Source organism: Mirounga angustirostris, unplaced genomic scaffold (assembly GCF_029215605.1).
Source record: "Mirounga angustirostris isolate CCGP_5_RB_7025 unplaced genomic scaffold, mMirAng1.0.hap1 SCAF_10, whole genome shotgun sequence".
NCBI lineage: Eukaryota > Metazoa > Chordata > Mammalia > Carnivora > Phocidae > Mirounga > Mirounga angustirostris.
This window is the reverse complement of record NW_026991718.1, coordinates 88,781,590-88,802,860: the sequence shown is the minus strand read 5'-3', so window position 1 is coordinate 88,802,860 and position 21,271 is coordinate 88,781,590. Positions and strand designations below refer to the sequence as shown.

The window sequence follows — 21,271 nt, the reverse complement described above, 5'->3', positions numbered from 1 at the left end:
TGAGTGCAGCAGAGCTCCCAGGTATCAGAGCGGGGAAGCCGGCTGCAGAGACGGAGCCCAGGCGCGGACTCTCAGTTCGGGGTTGCCATAAACCATGATCCACGGCACAGTCAGGCCACTGCTCCTCCAGCAGGGACCCAACAAGTGGCAGATCCGGGGAGACTCACCTTCCTCCCCCGGGAGGAGTGGCGCGGGAGCGCACCGCAGGGATCTGCTGGGTTTGGAGACTCCACACGGGGTCGGGTGCCAGCGATAGAAACACACGGTCACAGGCCGGGTGAGAACGGAGTGCGCCTGGAGACCGGGGAGACGGGAGTGACTGACTGCTTTTCTCTGGGGGTGCACTGAGGAGTGGGGTCCCGAGTTCTCGGCTCCTCCGGGGCGGAGATTGGGAGGCCGCTATTTTCACTCTCAGCCTCCAAAGCTGTACGGAAAGCTTGCAGGGAACAAAAGCTCCCAAGAGCAAACCCGAGCGGATTACTTAGCGCAGACCGGCAAGGGCGGGGCAATTCTGCCTCCAGCAAAGACATTTGGGAACCACGGCAACAGGCCGCTCCCCCAGATCAGCGAGAACAGCCAGCCAAGGCCAAGTTTACGATCAATGAGAATGGGAGAACTCCAGCGCTAGGGGAATATTGCACATAGAATCCATGGCTTTTTTGTCGTGATTCTTTAGTCTTTCAAACTTAATTTTTTTTAACTGTTTTTTTTTTTTTAATTTTTCTTTTTCCCTTTTTCAACCAACATCTTATCAATCCCTTTTTTTTTTTTTAGATTTTTTTTTTATTTATTTGCGAGAGAGAGAATGAGAGACAGAGAGCATGAGAGGGAGGAGGGTCAGAGGGAGAAGCAGACTCCCTGCTGAGCAGGGAGTCCGATGTAGGACTTGATCCCGGGACTCCAGGATCATGACCTGAGCCGACGGCAGTCGCCTAACCAACTGAGCCACCCAGGCGCCCTCAATCCCTTTTTTAAAAAACATTTTTATTTTTCATTTTTAGAGTCATATTCTGTCCCTTCACAGTAGTTACCCTTATTTTTGGCATATATATATAAGTTGTTCTCTCTTTAAAATTTTGAGATACAGTTTCTTCTAACAGATCAAAATATACCCTACGTCTCTAGTGTATGGCTTTGTTCTAGTCTCCTGCCTGATCACATTCTCTCCCTTTTTTTTTCTTTTTTTTTAAATCCTCTTTTTTCTTTTTTCAAACAACTTCTTATCAATTCCTTTTATAAAATTTTTTATAATTTTCATCTTTACATTCATATTCCATCCCTTCATCGTATCAACCCTTATTTTTGTACATATATAAGTTTTTCTTTCTTTAAAATTTTGGGAGGCACTTTCTTCTAACAGACCAAAATACACCCAAAATCTAGTGTGTGGCACTGATCTATGCACCAGCCTGATTATATTTGATCATATTCTGTTTTTTTTCTTTTGTTCTGTTTTTGTTTGTTTTTATCTTTTTCTTTTTCTTTCTTTCCCTTTCTTTTCCCCCAGCTTCAGGTCTTTTCTGATTTGTTTAGAGTATATTTTCTGGGGACGTTGTTACCCTGTTAGCATTTTGTTCTCTCATTCATCTATTCTCCTTTGGACAAAATGACAAGATGGAAAAAATCACCTCAACAAAAAGAACAAGAGGTAGCACCGACTGCCAGGGACCTACTCAATAGGGACATTAGTACAATGTCAGATCTAGAGTTCAGAATCATCCCTTTAAAGATACCAGCTGGGCTTGAAAAAAGCATGGAAGTTATTAGAGAAACCCTTTCTGAAGAAATAAAAGAACTAAAATCTAACCAAGTCAAAATCAAAAAGGCTATTAATGAGGTACAATCAAAAATAGGGGCGCTAACTGCTAGGATAAATGAGGCAGAAGAGTGAATCAGTGATATAGAAGACCAAATGATGGAAAAGAAAGAAGCTGAGAAAAAGAGAGATAAACAACTACTGGATCATGAGGGCGGAATTCGAGAGATAAGCGATACCATAAGATGAAACAACATTAGAATAATTGGGATCCCAGAAGAAGAAGAAAGAGAGAGGGGGGCAGAAGCTATATTGGAGCAAATTATAGCAGAGAACTTCCCTAATTTGGGGAAGGAAACAGGCATCAAAATCCAGGAGGCACAGAGAACCCCCCTCAAAATCAATAAAAATAGGTCAACACTCCAACATCTAATAGTAAAACTTACGAGTCTCAGAGAAAATCCTGAAAGCAGCTCGGGACGAGAGATCTGTAACCTACAATGGTAGAAACATTAGATTGACAACAGACCTATCCACAGAGACCTGGCAGGCCAGAAAGTACTGGCATGATATATTCAGAGCACTAACTGAGAAAAATATGCAGCCAAGAATACTCTATCCAGCTAGGCTGTCATTGAAAATAGAAGGAGAGATAAAAAGCTTATATATATATGTGTGTGTGTGTGTGTGTGTGTGTGTATCTACACACACACACACATCACATCTTCTTTATATATATACACACACCACATCTTCTTTATTCATCAATCAGTGATCACTTGGGCAGCTTTCATACCTTGGCTATTGTAAATAATGCTGAAATAAACGTTGGGGTGCATATCTTTTCAAATTAGTATTTTAGTTTATTTTGAATAAATACCTAGTAGTGGAATTACTGAATCATATGGTAGTTCTATTTTTATTTTTTTGAGAAACCTCCATAGTGGCTGCACCAGTCTGCATTCCCACCAACAGTGCACCAGGGTTCCTTTTTCTCCACAGCCTCAGCAACACTTGTTACTTCTTGTCTTTTTTATTCTAGCCATTCTGACAAGTGTAAGGTGCTGGTTTTTGTGGTTAGCATCTTTCATATGTCTGTTGGCCAACTGTATGTCTTCTTTGGAAAAAACTGTTTGTGTCTTCTGCCCATTTTTTAATTGGCTTATTTGTTTTTTCATATTAAGTTGTAGAAGCTCATTCCATATTTTGGATATTAACCTCTTATTAACATATTATTTGCAAATATCTCCTACAATTCTTTAGGTTGACATTTAATCTTGTTGATGGTTTCTTTAACTATGATATTTTCTTTCTTTAAAAAATAAGTAATCTGTGGGGCGCCTGGGTGGCTCAGCCATTAAGCGTCTGCCTTCAGCTCAGGTCATGATCCCAGGGTCCTGGGATCGAGCCCCACATCAGGCTCTCTGCTCAGCAGGAGGCCTGCTTCTCCCTCTCCCACTCCCCCTGCTTGTTTCTGCTCTCACTAACTCTCTCTCTCTGTCAAATAAATAAAAATCTTTTTTAAAAAAAATAATAATAATAAATAAGTAATCTGAAACAAGTAAGGTAAATGATGTCCATTGGTTGAATCTGGGTAGCAGATACACAGATTCTACTTCTTTTCTATACATTTGAAGTATTTCATAATCTTAAAAATTTGTACCAGTTGTAAAGAATAAAATCTCGGGGGGCGCCTGGGTGGCTCAGTCGTTAAGCGTCTGCCTTCGGCTCAGGTCATGATCCCAGGGTCCTGGGATCGAGCCCCACATCGGGCTCTCTGCTCGACGGGAAGCCTGCTTCTCCCTCTCCCACTCCCCCTGCTTGCGTTCCCTCTCTCGCTGTCTCTCTGTCAGATAAATAAATAAAATCTTTAAAAAAAAAAAAAAAGAATAAAATCTCGGTTAGTTTTGTAATCCCTCCAGAGTGGCTGATCCCTCTTCCCTAGAGCCAAAGACTGTCCTAAAAGTTATGAGCAAGAAACAAAATCCCCCAAAAGAAGGTGCCGTGTTAGGAGTAGGAAAAGCGGAAGTCAGCAGTGTAAAGCGGAATGACAGGAGGCAGGGGGGCACCTTCAGGCCCAACTCCCAGCAGACTTGCCAATTTTCACTCAGCTCTGAGAGTTTTAGGAACATGGTCAACCCTCCTAAATATAATGGTATAAAAGCAGAAAGGGCGTCCATGCAAGGAAAACCAGAGGGGTGCACTCATGAGTTTGTTTATTGAAAGCGCTGATAAAATGATGAACATGGGGGGTGTATACCTGTTACAAACTGATGAGCAAAAACACAATAGGCTCCAGAAGGATCCCTGCACTATGCCATCCTCTGAGGATGAGGAAAACATGGGGCTTGGCTCAGTCAGACTCTGAAGTAAAGTAAATTGCTGCCCCCTCTTCCCTGGCCTCCCACACCATATTCACTCAAGTCCCTGTTCAGTGGCCCCAGCCGCAGCTCAGCAAGTCCTCACCTAGAGGGGTCACATAGGCTGTCCAAGGTCACCGGGTCAGAAAATGAAGAGTCCTGTGTTCAAATCCAGATACAGTTGATTCCAAAACCCATTTGTCTTCCACACTAAGCCTCTTTCTCCTGGCAGAGGCCCGGAGTCTGGACCGGCCAGGAGGACCCTCAGTGACACAGGGTCCTTGGGGAACAGAACCTGCCCCCCCCCAGATTGGGGAGCAACGTCTTGGGGGCAAATTCCCTCCGGGGGAAGCTGCTGCATAAACCCAGGCAGTCAGGAGTCACGCTCCCCCACACCAGGCTGAAAATGGTCACCATCGAGCTACAGGAGAGAAGGCAGCCAAACCTCACGGCTGCCGCCTGCAATGAGGAAGGGGGCTCAGCGCGCTGAAAGGAAATATTAACAACAAAACAGCTCTAACTTCCCAGATTTAGGAGCTGTTTAATAGCTGTGCAATTAGGCCATTTTGAATTCTCCAGATTTTTTTTTAAATAAAACCAACTGCCTCATTCCATTTTGTGGTGCTCTTATCCTCAAGCTGCCTGGAGTAGTTTTGGCAGCGTAATTATGTTTTCTGGGAAAATGTATTTTGCTGGAGGAAAAGACGTTTTCAGCCCTGTTTATGAAGCCGTCCTGCACTTCACCTCCCGAGCTCATTCTCCCACAGGGGCAACCAAAAGGGTCCCCCTCGCCTGCGACTGGAAGCTGCTGGGGGTGCTGCACAGTGCGTGCCCCTCGCTGGGGGTGAGGCCTTTTGCTCTGGCAGCCAACTCAGCCTGCCTATTCTCCCCTCCTGCTTGTTCAACTCTGAAAACCACAGCTTCTCTTTTGCAAGCTCATTCCTTGCTCCTCTTTCGAGATCAGGGGCTATGTGAAGGCCCCTGGGGAGCTAAAGCAGATCTGCCTGCCTAGCCAAGGGCAGGTCTCCCCCCAACCCAGAAGTGGGAAAACAGGCATCCTAGAAGCTGAGAAGAGGCTTTAGAGTAAGCAGCCTGATATATTTATCCTTGACAAGGACAAGATTTTCCCAGAGAGCCAGTATTCTAGTTGAAAATAGTTAAATTCTTCCATGGAACATTTTTCCTAATAAAACATAGTTTTGCAAGTTCTAGAGCAGACATTTAAGTAGACATGAACTCCCTCCCCATCTCACACCTTAGCACCACAAGAGCCTGTAGCACAGTTCAGAGGGATTTTCTCGATTCTTCTCTAGTCCCTGGTACTCAAATGTGGTCAACAGACCAGCAGTGCGGGCCCCTTCCAGGAGCTGGTTAGAAATGTACATTCTCAGGCCCAGCCCAGAGGCCAGAATCTGCATGTTAGCAAGTCCCCAGGGCAGTTAGATCAAGATGAGTGATTTTTATATCTCCCAAAGTTGAACATCCACATAGCCACATAACCACCTACCTTCAATTTACCCTCAGGGCTGACTCTCCTCTTCCACCTGCTACATTGTCTACTCCCACCGACCTCATGGAATTGTTGCAAAGTAACTGAATTTTGTACAGTGCTCAGTTTTGAAATGAGGACTAGGAGGATACATACCAACATCTTAACAGGGATTTTCTCTGGGTGGTGAATGATTTCTCCTTTCTTATTTGATCTAAATTTTAGTTTTTAAATTTCGTGCACTGAACTCTTTTCTTCTGTCACCACAATAAGAAGGATAGTTTATTTTAAAAGCAAGTAAGTGTGAACATCAACTAACAGAGCATGAGAAATGGTAAATTCCTTGTGGATGACCTGTTGCATTCAGCACCTGTGTAAACAGCTGGGCCTGGAGCCGCCTGCCCAGTTTCCCCAGCTGGTAAATGGTGACCTGCTCCCAGCTCCAGGGCCTCCTGGCCTCTGGCGCACTGCTGTTCCCTGTGCACCGGAACCCTTGAGCAGAAGCATGTCCAGGTACCTGCTTCCATCAGCACCAGCGCTGCGGTCAAGCCAGCCCCTCCATCCCTTAGAAAGACACACTTGGCCCAAGCCACAGGCTGGCAGCTGGCGCGGTGGCCCTTCCCGCAGGAGAGCTACTCAGATGTCTTCACGAGTGCATCCTGCGGGGTGTGGAGCCCAAGAGCTCACCACATTTAAGCGCAGGAGCAACTCTGAGAAGGAAAGGAACCCCCGTCCCCCAGCCTGTGTCGGAAGAGCGAGCTGGCTGGGGATGGGATGTGAGCAAAGCTGGCTGAGAAAGACTGAGCAGATTGCAAACCTCGAAAACAAACGCTGGTCTAAAGCCATGGGTCTCACAAGCATAGCTGCACATTAAATCAGCTGGGAGCTGTTCAAAGTCCTAGCAGCCAGGGCACCCCCCCAAACCAATCAAACCAGGGTCTCTGGGCTGGGGCCCTGGCTTCAGGGGTTTTCTCACTGCCCAGGTGATCCGGTGTGCAGCTTAGGCTGAGAACCAGGGTTGGCCACGTTTTTTCTGTAAAGGACCAGATAGTAAAGATTTTAGTGTTTGTGAGCCACATGGGCTCTGTCACAACCAGTCTGCAGTTGAAGAGTGAAAGTGGCAGCAGATGACCATGAATGAGCGGGTATGGCCATGACCCAATAAAACTTTATTTACAAAACAGCCTCAGCCTGGGCTCCTGTGGGGTGTCAGTCAGTTAAGCGTCTGACTCTTGATTTCAGCTCAGGTCATGATCTCACAGCTGTGAGGTAGAGCCCCACCCCATGTAGGGCTCCATGCTGGGCATGAGCCTGCTTAGGAGCCTCTTTCTCCCTCTCTCTATGCCCCTCCCCCTCCCCACTTTCTCTCTCCCTCTCTCTAAAAAAAAAAAAAAGGCAGCCTCAGCCAGATTTGGCCCCAAGGGCCCAGCCCACCACTGGTTTACAGCAGAGGTTTTCAAACTTGAGCAGGGATCATCAGCATCCCCAGGAGAGCTGGGCCCACTCTCATCCTGTCTGATTCAGTTGGCCTGGGGTAGGCCCAGAATTCACATTTCTGACCCATTCCCCCAAGCTGCTGATGCTGGTCTGAGAAGCACTGGTCAACGGCCACTGTAAAGTGTATTTGACCCCAGAACCCATTCTATGATGGCAGAATGCCGACCACTTCCATAATGCTTGCCTTCAGGGAGCCACTTGGCAGGTGCTGGAGGATGGGCTGCCCTACATGATCCATTCCAGCTACCCCTCCATCCAGCCGCCTGTCTCCACAAGTGCTCCACCGGGCCAGCGAGGGGCTTGGCAAAAGAAGGAAGCCCTGGCGGCTCCCCTCAGCTGATGCCCGTAGCCTGTCCTGGGCCAGCCCCAGAAAGAACTTGTTCCATCTGAAATGAGTCTGCTTTCCCCATTCAACTCAAACCAGCCCGTTTCCGTCCTGTCTGCTGGAAGGTCCACAGGGCAGCCCTCGCCAGCCGGCAGCTCCCCTTCCTGAACTGCCTGCCAACCGGACACCCCGAGACGCCAGTCCCCCCACCCTTCACTCTTCAATACCTCCAGACGTTTTCAGAAAACAGCTTCATCCTCACGGGCGAGAGTGAGAGGAAAGACCCCGTGACGAGCTCACACAACATCAGCAACAGCCAAATTCAACAGGAACGATACCCGGGGGCTAGTGAGCCAACAAAAGCTTTTAAAGACTCTATTTAAAGTTATTTAAAGACATTATTTCTTTAAAGCAACAAAATTGAAAGTACAGAGATTTTCCAAATACACCCTGCACCCACATGTACAAAGCCTCCCCCACAAAGGGTTTGCCTCATGGTTCACCTGCAGCATTGTCCATTCTCTAGTTTTGGACAAAGGGAAAATGACACACAGCCATCATTAGAGCATCATACGGAGAGTTACACTGCCTTAAAAGTCCTCCGTGCTCCTCCTATTCGTCCCTCCTTCCCCCCACCCCACCCTTGGCAACCACTGATCCTCTTACCGTCTCTATAGTTTTGCCTTTCCCAGAATGTCATATAGGTGGAGTCACACAGCATGTAGCCTTTCAGATTGATTTCTTTCACTGAATAATATGCATCTGAGCTTCCTCCATGTCTTTTCATGGCTTGATAGCTCATTTCTTTTTATTGCTGAATAATATTCCATCGTCTGAACGCACCACAGTTTACTTATCCATTCACCTACTGAAGGACATCCTGGCTCCTTCTAAGTTTTGACAATGATGAATAAAGTTGCTCTAAACATCCACATGCAAGTTTTTGTGCAGACATCAGTTTTTCACTTCTTTGGGTAAATACCAAGAAGCACAACTGATCATATGGTAGAAATATTTCTAGTTTTGTAAGAAACTGCCAAACTGTCTTCCAAGGTGGCTGCAGCATTTTGCATTCCCACCAGCAGTGAGTGAGAGTTCCTGTTGCTCCATGTCCTCACCAGCACTTGGTGCTGTCTGTCTATTGGGTTTTGACCATTCTAATAGGAGAGTAGTAGCATCCCATTGTTGTTTTCATTTGCATTTCCTTGATGAGTATAATGTGGTGCATTTTTTCATATGCTTGTTTGGCATCAGTACATCTTCTTCAGTGAGGTATCTGTTGGCCCATTTTTTAATTGGGCTATTTGTTGTCTTGAGTTGGAAGAGCTCTTTGAATATTTGGGATAACATCTTATATCAGATGTGTTGTTTGCAAATATTTTCTCCTAGTCTGTGGCTTCTCTTCTCATTCTCTTGATGGGGTCTTCCACAGAGCAGAATTTTCTAATTTTAATGAAATCTACCTTATCAATTCTTTCTTTCATGGATCATGTCTTTGGTGTTGTATCTAGGAAGTCATCACCACACCCAAGGTCATCTGGGTTTTCTATGGTAACTTCTAGGATTTTTATAGTTTTTATTTTATATTTGGGTCTGTGATCCATTTTCAGTTAACTTTTGTGAAGGGCATAAGGTCTGTGTCTAGATTTATTTATTTGCATATTGATGTTCCGTTATTCCAACACTGGTTGCTAAAGAGACTGTCTTTGCCTCATTGCATTGCCTTTGCCCCTTTGTCAAAGACCCGCTGACTATATTTATGAGGGTCCATTTCTGGGGTCTCTATTCTGTTGCGTTGATCTATTTGTCTTATCCTTCTCCAAGCCAGTGAATGTTTGTCCTCAGTAGTCCTACTTCTGAGCAGCCCTGATTCAAGGAGCCAGATCAGCCCCCTCCCACCCACCTCCACGACTGTGGCAGAGGCAGCCTCCCCTGCACAGTTGGTTCTCACAGGTGTAACATGGAGTCTGGGATGTCCAACGGGGGATGGCCCCGTTGCCATCTCAAATTGATACAGGAACATCTTCGCTCTAAATCTGGGAACATTTACGTGAACTCTGAGCTCTAAAAGCCCCCTCCTTTCAGTCAGTAACTCCTCTGATGTAGAGAAGCTCTTGCCTGTTAAAACAAGTTGGTCCCTCGGAAGGAAGGCATTCCCAGGGAGTCCAGCTATCAGAAACCGCATTCTGGCTGCTCTGAGGGCAGGGAGCTTCTGGCACATTCTCATCCACCTGCAGGTCAGCCACCCCCAGGTCCTGTGGGTTCCTTGAGAACAGACCCTTGCACAGATAAGCCCTAGAGGAGTTACTGATAGGATCTCAATGGCCTCCTACATTGTTACGACATAGGGGCTGGCTTTACAGACAAGGAAACTGAGGTTGAAGCACATCCTGAGTAGGTGGCAGGCCTGGGTTTCACCCATGCCTCCTGTGAGACTCTAGGCCCACAGATGCCCATCGCTTTTTGGAGCACTCGGTAGGTGCTCAGTAAACAGTGGTAGAGCAGACGGCCAAGGAATGGACGAAGCATGCTTGGCTTCACCGCAAAACCCATTTTTTGCCAGTGAACTTTGCTTCCAGCCAGCCCAACAGGAGAGCTTCAGATCCTTGGGAGAGTGGACTCCCTGCTCGCCTCCCTGCGTTGTGGTCTGTTTCTTCCTTGTGTGTGGGAGCCAGTCCTCCGTGCGCAGGCTGCCAGGCCCTGGACATGATGGCTCTCAGCAGACAGCTATGTGGCCCCAGTGCATCAACACGAGGCAGGTGCTGGGTCACACCAACCCCCACGTTCCCGAAGAGGCTCTGCAACAAGACAGAAGGGTCAGAACAATCTGAAATGCACAAGTCTCCAAGACTTGTGGCAGCAATTAGGAACACCTGTCCTCTCGCATGACTTCAGCTGATCCATAATGACTCCAGGGCAGCTGGTCCAGCAAGGTAATGAAGGGCCACCAAAGTGTCACCTCCCCTCCTTGCAGAAGTATTTTCCCTTCTGACAGCCAGGCCTTTGCTGTCTCAGGCCCAGCTCAGACCCTGGGGACATCTCCTGCCTTGCGTGGAAAAGACTCCCTTTTCCACTCTCATTAAGTTCTCAGTTTGCCAGGGCCTTGCCCTGAAAAGGGTCCCCTGGAAGACAGAGCAGTTCCTCATTTTATGGAGCCCTTCTCCAGATCCCTGATGCCCCCACGGCCCAGCAACTGCTTTCTGAGCTTGAGAAAAGCTGAGCTAGCTGGGGCAGAGGGCAGAGGGGGAGGGGAGTGAGCAGCCACACAGAGAACAAAAGGGAGAAAGGGCAGCAGCCCCAGACATGTGGCCCGCCCTGGCCCGTTCGTGGGATGTCCCACAGGTCAGAGTGGGGGCTGGGGCGACCTCAGGGGTCTCTGCACAGTTGGGATGGAGCACGCAGGAAGTAACACCCCCAAGCAGCCATTTTGGACAAAACACTGTGTTTTTTTTACCTAGAAGCATCAAAAGCAGGTGTCCTGCAGACTTCTTCCTCCTAGCAGTGGTTCTCGGCCTCGAGGCCAAGAAATTACACAGTGGGATCACCTGGCCAGCCCAGGCCCACCCAGGGAGCCTGCTGTGGCCGCTTGGGATGTAGCCCAGACTTGAAAGCCACTGGTGCAGGGCCCTCCCCCCATGCCTGTGGGAATGCGCACCCAAGTGTAAGGGGTGGTGAAGGTGCACTAGGGAAGGCTTTGTGGGGAGACGGTGAGGGGTGAGGTGAGGGAGTGAAGATGTGTGCTGGAAGGTGGGCCAGAAACAGGGACTGGAAAGGCCGGGGTGCTGGATGATACCCACTCGTGTGGAAAGTAACAGCGTATCTTAGGCTGTGTAGACAAGTCCTCTGCATCCAAGACCCCACGTGTGGAGATGGCCAGGCAAGCACCCACCAGCTGGACCTTCCCACGGATTTTACAATAACCTCAAGATAAAATGCAACATCAACCACCGGAGGCGCTAGGAAGCCACCCGGCGCAGGCAGAAGCCAGCCAGGCACTGACGCTTGGAGGAGGAGAGGTGCACGGCAACCTTCCATGCCCACAGCTCCCAACGGGCCAGGCCCCCCTGCCCGCCCCAGGAGTGACCACAACTCCACAGCACGTGCACAGAAGGCTGGCGGACAGCGTCAGTGCGTCCACAACCCCAGGAGACTCAGAAAGGAGAGGGCCAGAAGGCAGAGCCCGGTTCCATGCATGCCACCGGATCCCCCCGAGCCTAACCCTCAGCCCCCATCTCTGCTTCTTGGGTCTTCCTTGCAAAGCCCGCCATCTTTGTTCTCATTCACAGGCACCCACATTCACACTGTACACAAAACATGCACCGATGCAAACATGCTACCTGCATTCACACGCGCCGCATGCACCGGACACGCCGTGCACAAGCAGATACAGATAGACCTACTCCCCGAGGCCCCCGTGTCTATAGCCGACTCTACTAAAGGTGTAGAGAAAAGGAGAGGACTTACATTTCAGAGCAAGGTGACTTGGCACCTCATGTCAGGAAAGCACTCGGTGCTTCATCCAGCTCTGCCTCCTGCCTCACTCAGTTGGCACCACCCTCTCTCAACCCCCCTGCCCCTTCCAAGGTCACGGCTGTTCCTTGTGCAGTGTGGTTTAGAACCTCTCCATCTTCCCTTTCCAACCCACATGTTGGAGCCTTCACTTCCACCTCAAAGTCCTCCCCACCCTCGCCCCCGGGAAAGGAACCGCATCGAGCCAGCGCTGGGAAGAGGCGCAGCACCTCTGCAAGCCCTTCTCAGAGTGCTCGGGGGCCGTACTGGGTATGCTGCATGAGGGAGCCCACAGAGAGGCCACAGAGGGAAAGAGGCGGCTGCTGGCCAGCCCCGCTGCTCCCTCCAGCCCTGTCCCACTGGGTCGCAGAGTGGGTGGCAGACCCCCAGAGCTCACCCAGGGCCTGAGAGGGAAGCGCAGTGGGTGATGCTCGCTGTTTGGGCCACCACACTCAGGATGGTGGGTTACACTGCAATAGGCCATCTCAACACCTGAAGCCTGTTCCAGGTCTCCACAGCACCGCACGGATGTCTCTGGGAGCACAGGTAATGCTTCCTTTGACCTCATATTTCCAGGAAACAGTCAACAGATGAAAGAAAGGGAGAAAGGGAGGGCGGGAGGGACAAAGGCAACCAGGCAGTCGGGTAAAAAGAGAAGAGAAAGTTCACTGAACTGGAGAAACTCCCAGCCACTTGCATTTGGGAAGACCTTGTCCAAAAGCCAGCCACATCATAAGCCCATCTCTCCTTCAGGTACCCAAAGTCCTCGAGGGCCCAATGGAGTCCAGGTACCCCTCCTCCTCACCCATTTTGGAGCAGGACCATTCTGGGGAAGTGAAGGTCAGCTGGAGGTCAGGGTCCTGCTCAGGTCCCACACTCACCACCCCAGGCTGATGGTAATGTCCCCCTTGACCACCAGGGCAGGACATCACTGCCCAGATATCCATAGCAGACCTTCCCAGTCACCTGTAGCACCAGCCCCTGCATCTGCTGACCATCTCTGCTTCCTGGGTCTTCCCGCCCAAGGCCCACCATCTTTGTTCTCATTCACAAGCACACACAGCAGAGGGGTGGTTGCTGCCTGAGATACGGGTCACTGCTCCGGAGTCTTTATCCATGTGTCCCCTTCACAAATGATGTAAACCAAATCCTGCACAACTGGCACATGAACGTGGCCCCTTGTGTAAAGGTCCCAGGTCCCGAGTCCCCAGAGCAAAAGCACAGTGGTGCCTATTCTCATCTATAATGTATATTTGATTAAAACTCACTCACCCGGGATGCACCCAAAGATTTGTGCACAGAGATGTTCATCACAGAGCTATTTATCTGTATGAAAACTTATAAACAATGGGCTATACAAATGAGTTACATGCAAGAAATTACTCTGTAGTATAAAAATGACACTTTCACATGAAAACTCATTGAAGCTACATGTTTATGGTATGTGCATTCTTCTGTGTACATTATACTTCAATAAAAATTAAACTTTTAAAGAATATTTAATGACATGGATAAATAGAAACAATATAATGATAAATAAGAGACAATTGAATATACAATGTGAGCTACATTTTAAATATATATAAAATGCTTAAATATACATATAAACAAGGGTGTGTGTTTATTACTGAAAGAAAACCACAGAAATATTATGAGAGATCTGTGGATAGTGAGACTATACACAAGTTTTCTTATATTCATTATACTCTGTGGTATAACAATTCAGATTTTCTACATAAAATATTATCACTCACCTAGATGGATAGGTGATAGAGAAAGGGAGAGAGAGATAGCAGATAGATGATATACACAGGATGGAATACTATTCAACCTTAAAAGGAAGGGAATGCTGTCATTTGTAACAGAGTGGGTGATCTTGGGACACCTGGGTGGCTCAATCAGTTAAGCATCTGCCTTCGGCTCAGGTCATGATCCCAGGGTCCTGGGATCGAGTCCCGCATCGGGCTCGTTGCTCAGCGGGGAGCCTGCTTCTCCCTCTCCCTCTGCCTGCTGCTCCCCCCGCTTGTGCTCTCTCTCTCTGACAAATAAATAAAATCTTAAAAAAACAAAAGAGTGGGTGGATGTTGAGTGTTCTAAGCCAAATGAAATAAGTCAGAGAAAGACAAATACTGTATGATTTCACTTGCATATGGAGTTTAAAAAAAAAAACAACAACTCTCATACAAAAAGAGATCAGACATGTGGTTGCCGGAGGTGGGGGCAGTGGGGAAACAGATGAAGGGGGTCAAAGGTACAAATTTCCAGTAATAAGATATATAAGTAGTGTGGATGTAACGTACAACATGAAGACTATAGTTAACACTGCTGTTGGTGTATTTCAAAGTGACTAAGGTCGCAAATCCTAAAAGTTCTCATCACAAGGAAAATATATTTTTTTCTTGTTTTTTTTTTTCTTTTCTTTCTTTCTTTCTTTCTTTTTTTTTTTTTTGCATCCGTATAAGGTGATAGGTGTTAACTGAACTTATCGTGGTCCTCACTCCACGACACACATAAGTTGGGTCACTTCATGATACACGTACACCTTATATTTACACAGTGCTGCGTGTCAACTACATCTCAGTAACACTGAAAGAAAAAAAAATTCTGTGGTTTGGTTTTCTCTGCAGTTCTTCAACAGTTCTCCAAAGTCGAGGAGGAGGAGAAAGGTGCTCAAAGAGCTGGGCCTCCTGCCCCCAGACCTCCACTTGCCTTTGGCCAGCCCATGCTAGCTCAGTCTGCTTGCTTCTCTCTCTGTGACCGGGGCGGCATGGCCCTGCCCTGCACACCTGCCCGCTGTCTTCTAAGGCCCGTCCCCTCCGCAGGGCTCGGACACCCTGCTGGTAGCTGGCTGGAATAGCCCAGCACTGGGGTGGGCCGTGTGCTACCATAGAGGCCAGGAGCCCGGCTCTCCAGCAACTAATCCAGCGATGAGGACAAAGGCTCAGCAACCAGCTCAGCCTCCACACAGGGAGGTTCAGATTCAATCAAGACGCATTTGATCCCTGCCAGGATCAGTTCTCAAAAAAGAAAATGCATTCAGAACACTTGGACCCAATTCCTACAAAGCAGGCCGCGGTAACAATTTTATCTAGAAACTATGACACTGAATCCCCAGGGAGCTCGCCCTCGGGCATGCTGCACGGCAAGCAGGGCTCGAGGCCTGGAGGAAATCACACATGAAAAATAAGTAATCGAGAACCAAGGATCTCCTGGGAGTTGTTTGAAACACGTCTGAAACATATCATTTGAGAAATGACAAGATGAAGAGCAAGAGAGAACACTGGAGAGAAAAGGGGAAGAATTTAAAAAAACATTCCTGAACAGAAAAAAAAGTCATGCAGATAAATTTTAAAAATTAGTTTTTAAAATGAGTTAGTAGAAAAGCATGGTTGGGCTGAGGTGAGATAAGAGTTTTATTACACACGAGGCTGCAAAATGAGTTAAGCATCAGCACCCAGAGCTTTGCAGACACAGGGACACAGACCCTCACCTGCAGCTTGTGAATTCCTACAGCTTTTTGGGAAAGAAATCTGCAGTTGCTGTTAAGTTTCAAAATACACGCACTCCATGACCCAACGATCTCACTGTTGGAATTTATCCCACAGGAAACAGCAACAGGCTTTGCAGAGCTGTACCCTCGGCGTGTTCATTGGCTTGCTTGTGTGCTTGTTTCGAGCGTTGTTTGAGGCAGCCAGATGCTGAAACAACCCGAAGGTCCAGCGGAAGACAGAATCGAAACTCATTAAAAAGAGAAGTGGTTAAATCAGCAGTGGCATATTCATTCTCTGGAATATTAATTAAGTAGCAACCAAAGAGAATGGTTCAGATCTCTTCCTATGGCCTCCGTGGATCAACTCACGTACAGTTTTGTCTTTGTTGCAGCACTTTTTTTTGTCCTTAATTTCCATTTCCTATGTGTGTTGTAATATAAATATTTCTAAAGAGGCACAGTTTTGAATATAATTTAAAATGACATAACAAAATGGTCTGAGAAAAAAAAAGTGTTTTTGTTTTTGATGTTTTTGCATAGGGGCCATCCCTGGAGCGGATCCGACATGCAGAGGCCCACCGGGGTCCTGGCCGCGTCCATTCTCAGCCATTCTCAGTCAGTCTTGGTTGCGTAAGTGCTGACTGTGGTTTCACGCTTCATGCAGTGCACATGTTTTAGATGTGCTTCAGGGTGCATGTCAAATTTCACAATAAATGAATTTTAGCACTGCATGTGAAATCGGTTTCCGAAATCATAAATTGTAAGTCATAATTCGGTTTTTCCTGGCACAGTGTAAAAAAAATGGCAAAATCTTCATCAAAATAGGGAAAAATAAAACAAAGTGCATTATCTGGTGGAGAAATCTACCAAACATTTGGGCCCCCAGCAACCCTTTCAGTTCTGTGATACCTGTGCTAGCCTTAGCCTTTCTTTTTTTAATTTTTGACCCCTTTTACCCATTTCTCTCACCCATCCCTCACCTCTGGCAACCACCAATCTGTTCTCTGCATCTATGAGCTTGGTTTTCCTTTCTTTTTCCTTTTAGATTTTACATATAAGTGAAATCAGACAGCATTTGTTTCTCGGCCTTATTTCACTTAGCATTAGGGTCCATCTGTGTTGTTGCCAATGGCAAGATTTCCTTCTTCGTGGCTGAGTAATATTCCATTGTATATCTATGCCATATCTTCTTTATCCACTCATCTATCAATGCACACTTCGGTTGCTCCCATGTCTTGGCTATTGTGAATAATGCTACAGTGAGCATGGGAGGACCGATAGCTCTTTGAGTTAGTGTTTTCATTTTCTTCAGGTAAGTACCCAGAAGTGGAATTACGGGGTCATATGGTAGTTCTATTTTTAATCTTTTGAGGAACCTCAACAGTGGCACACCAATTTACAGTCCCACCAACAGTGCATGGGGGTCCCCTTTTCTCCACATCCTCGCCAACACTTGTTATATCTTGTCCTTTTTATAATAGCCATTCTGACAGGTCTTTTCATGTACCTCTTGGTACTGTTGTACTGTTAAATGAAAATAGTTTCCTGGGTCCATAGTGTGCTCCCATTTAAGTAAAAAAAAAAAATCTCATGCATATGTATATGTTTGTAGGAGCACGGGAAGATGCATAGGAAGCTGCCAACACAGGTTACTTGGGGTGAGGACTGTGTGTGTGTGTGTGTGTGCACATGCGCACACTAGTGATGAGAATAATTGAAAATCCTAAAGTTACAATCCCAGCTCCAAGAGTCTAATTACACCTTAATCACAAAAGTAGAATGCGCTCATCAAAATTAAAAATTTTAGCTTATGAAGACAGCATTTAGATAATGAAAAGACAAGCCACAGACTAGGAGAAACTATGTACTATGCATATGTGATAAATGATTTATATCCAGAATATATAAAGAAATACAAATCAATAATAAAAAGACAATCCAATTTTAAAATGAGCAAAAAACATGAACAAATGCTTCACAAAGTAAGATGCATGGAATAATAAGTATATGGAAAGATGCTCAACACCATTAGTTATCAGAAAAATGCAAATTATAACCACAGTGAGATGCTGTTCTGCACCCACCAAGATGGCTAAAATTAAAAAGAATGACAGTATCAAGTGCTAGCAAGGATGTGGAGCACCAGGAACCCATGCACCCTTCTTAGGAGTGAACAATGGTACAGCCACTTTGGAAAACGGTCTGGCAGTTTTTTATGAATCTAAACATATACCTACACAATGATTCAACAATGCTCCCTCCAAGGGAAATGAAAACATAAGCCCACATAATGAACAAATTATACAAGTACATCTATAGTAGCATTTTTCATGACAGCAAAACCTGGAAAAAATGTCTTCATACATCAACAAGTAAATGAACAAACAAAACGTGGTCTGCGGGCACCTGGGTAGCTCAGTTGGTTAAGCGTCTGCCTTTGGCTCAGGTCATGATCCCAGGGTCCTGGGTAGGGCTCCCCGCTCCTACCCCAGAGGCCAGGCCTGCACAAACTCCAGTCCACCAAACCAATGGAAGTCAGCTGCTCCACATCCACTGTGGCCACAAAGATGCCCCCCACACCTGGTCTTCTGAGGGGCAAGATTCCTGCCCACACTTTCAAATGGAGGAAAGGGGCCATCCTGAAGAAGGGGTGACTTATGCTGCACCCAGCTTCCAAGTGGTGGTTGGGACCTGAACTCAAGTCCTGGACACCACATCTGTGCTCTCAAAGGCCACCACCAAGGTCATATGTCCAAGCTCAGACCCTCACATTTCTGATGCAGCAAAACTGATTAAAACTTCAGGGGCCCCTCCTGTATGGAACATGCTGGATCACTATTTGGTGCGAACACACCCTGAATGCGCATGTTAATCACTATCTTGAGAACATAGAGGTCCTGTCCTCCTTCTATATTCCCATCAAGCAGAATGTGCAGAAAAATGGTTTTTTTCAGCATTCAAGGTTACGGGCTCCCAAGGATGGCCAACCCGGAGTGTCTCCCTTGTAACGAAGAGTGTCCAGGCGTCAGGCTTGGATCTCCTTGGAGGGCTGGCCCTGTAAGGAGGGAGGGGCTGCAGAGAGTCACTAGGCTCAGTTGCTGTACTATACAAGCTGGCTGTATATAGGTGCTTTGTCCAGCTGTCCACTCCCGGGCTCTCTGTATGTAAGCTCCCCCACTAGACCTATGTCTCAATTACTGTCTCCAGGACTTTTCTCTGGCCTCATGGAAGCATTACCCACCCACCCTAGTCTGCTAGGGTGCACACCCCCACCCAGAGAAGAACAACCCTCTATTATCACCTCTGATGGAGAAGCACTGCCCTCCAGCTGGAGCCCATAACGTGATTTAATCCACTCCAGCGTCTGCACAGAGCTCCTGCCTTCATTACCTCGGCCCCAAACATCCGAGTAAATTAGTCACGGGGGAAGGCTGCAGGCTGCAGAAGGTAATAAAACATATTGACACTGGCAAGAGTTAATTAAAGCTTTCACAAGAGTTCGCTCAAGAAGGGCTTTTGAGTTCAAACCAAACCCCAAAAGCATGGGGAAATTAATGAAATTCACACCTATCCCCAGCCTGGCCATCTAGGTGGGTACTAATAAGCCATTGACAATTAACGCAAGTTTACTCCTTCTTAAATAACTAAATTTGCAAAAGTGTACTGTGAAAGACAGCATCCCCAGTCTGCAGACAGAGGCAAAGGCAGTCTTAGAGATACACACTTGTTTTTTTTACAGAACATTTTAGCTTTGGGCAGAGAGGAAATAAATAAAAGCAAAGTAAGTTCATCGGGTGCACCGGTTCATTCAGGTCGAATGATGATGCCTCTCCCTGGGGACACGGCCAGACCCCATCTCAGACAGTCAGTGGAGTCAATGGACACCGAGGTAGAGAGGAGAGCCAGGGAAGCCACTAGGAGGACCTGAGCCAGCAGCTGCAGACACACAACCTTCCCTGGGGGACCACACACAGGACAGGAGCAAGTTGCCACAGGGAAGGCGCCTGCCCAACCCCCTGCAACCAGCTGTATTTGGGGCCACCAGGAGAGGGGTGGGGTGGCCTCCCTTGGGGTAAAGACTGGGGCACCCTCAGACCAGAAGCATGTTTCCAGACCCAAGACTTTCCCTAAAGGGACACCCAAGACTTTCTACACAGTTATTTTAGGATTAACTGTACCCCCAAGTGGCTGTGTAAGCTTAGACCAGCAATTCTCAAAGTGGGGGCCTAGGCGAGCTGTGTCAGGCATACTTGGGAGCTTGCTAGAAATGCACACGCACGGACCCTGCCAGCCACCTCCTGAACGGGAAGCCCTGAAGGAGTGCCCAGCCTCCGGGTTCTAACAACTCCAGGGAGTTCTGACTCTCTGTTCTCAGTGCCTTTCATTTGAATAGTCACACCTGGGAGGGCCTGCCATTGGGACCCGGGCACAGAAGGGGGCTTGGTGACAGCCAGAATAGTTGTAACGGGGAATTGTAACAGGTAGTGAGTTTCCCATCTCCAGGGGAATTTAAACAGAGGCCAAACAGTCATTGGGCAGAGTGGAGTCCCCAGGATTCAACATCCACTGAAGCATGGCTTACTTTGTGCTGCACAAAAACAGTAAGACAGACTGATGGATGGACAGATCATAAAGCAAATGTAGAAAAAGTTAATTGTGGAATGAATTAGGGGGTGGGCTTTCATTCAACATTTCTGAAAATTTTTATAATAAAATGTTGTGTGAAGAAATCAAGTGAAGGGCGCCTGGGTGGCTCAGATGGTTAAGCGTCTGCCTTCAGCTCAGGTCATGATCCCAGGGTCCTGGGATCAAGTCCCGCATCGGGCTTCCCGCTCCTTGGGAGCCTGCTTCTCCCTCTGTTTCTCTCTGTCTCTCATGAATAAATAAATAAAATCTTTAAAAAAAAAAAAAAGAAATCAAGTGAAGAACTTCATGTAATAACCATCCTTTGATCCTGGCCTATGGTTCTCTGACACTGAGTCCTACCACACACACAGTGTCATGTGTGTGTGGTAGGACTCAGCCAGCCGGAGGGTCGGATCAGTACCAGAGGCAGATTCCCCTGCAAGAGCAGAGATCACTAAAGATGGGATGAAGGTGAGGGAAGGGGTAAAACCAACCCCTAAATTCTCCCACACGAAGGGGGCTTGTTCAAGAAGGACCAAATTAGAGTCCGGGAATTGCGATCTGGAGACTTTTTACAAGAACTACAGAAACTAATGGTAGGAGGAAAGCCACTGATATGTTATCCGTGGTTCCATGTCAGCATCAAGCCAAATGAATGACACCCAAGAGTTACAGACGCCCGAGGGAAGATACATCCAGAGCACATAATTAATGCAGTAATACATGAGTCACCAGACGCAGAGGGTGACTGAGGCAGAGATGCCATCTCCATCATTTAAGTCAACAAACATTCCATGAAAAATGCCGAGAGTAAACACGGAGGCCGACCAGGGCCATGGGGCAGGTGTGTCCAGGGAGTGGTCAGCCTGAGAACCATGTGGAGACACAGCTGTGCATGAGGGTCTACCTGGATCCCCAGGAGCTTTTAAAATGCTTATCCTCTTGGGACGCCTGGGTGGCTCAGTCGGTTAAGCGTCTGACTTTGGCTCAGGTCATGATCCGGGGTCCCGGGATCAAGCCCCGCAATAGGCTCCCTGCTTAGCAGGGAGCCTACTTCTCCCTCTCCCTCTGCTGCTCCCCCTGCTTGTTCTGTCTCTCATAAATAAATTTTAAAAATCTTAAAAAATAAAATAAAATAAAATGCTCATTCGCAGCTCCACACCCAGGTCCACAGAATGGGGGTTCACTGAGAAGCAAATAGGTTGCATTTTCACCAAGT

At 47.3% G+C, this 21,271-nt stretch overlaps 1 long non-coding RNA gene across 2 annotated transcripts in view; it reads right to left on the bottom strand.

The window, feature by feature from the left end:
• LOC129046133 (uncharacterized) overlaps positions 1-20,256 on the bottom strand; it is a 93,875-nt gene extending 73,619 nt beyond the window's left edge. Inside the window, exons 1-2 of one of the 2 annotated variants that reach the window (XR_010405761.1) lie at positions 15,427-20,256; positions 8,094-10,225 (exon numbers count right to left, since the gene is read on the bottom strand). This is a non-coding gene — a long non-coding RNA (uncharacterized LOC129046133). The remainder of the gene's footprint in view (positions 1-8,093; positions 10,226-15,426) is intronic. The other variant, XR_010405760.1, reaches the window with a different exon arrangement.
• Between the last annotated feature and the right edge of the window lie 1,015 nt (positions 20,257-21,271).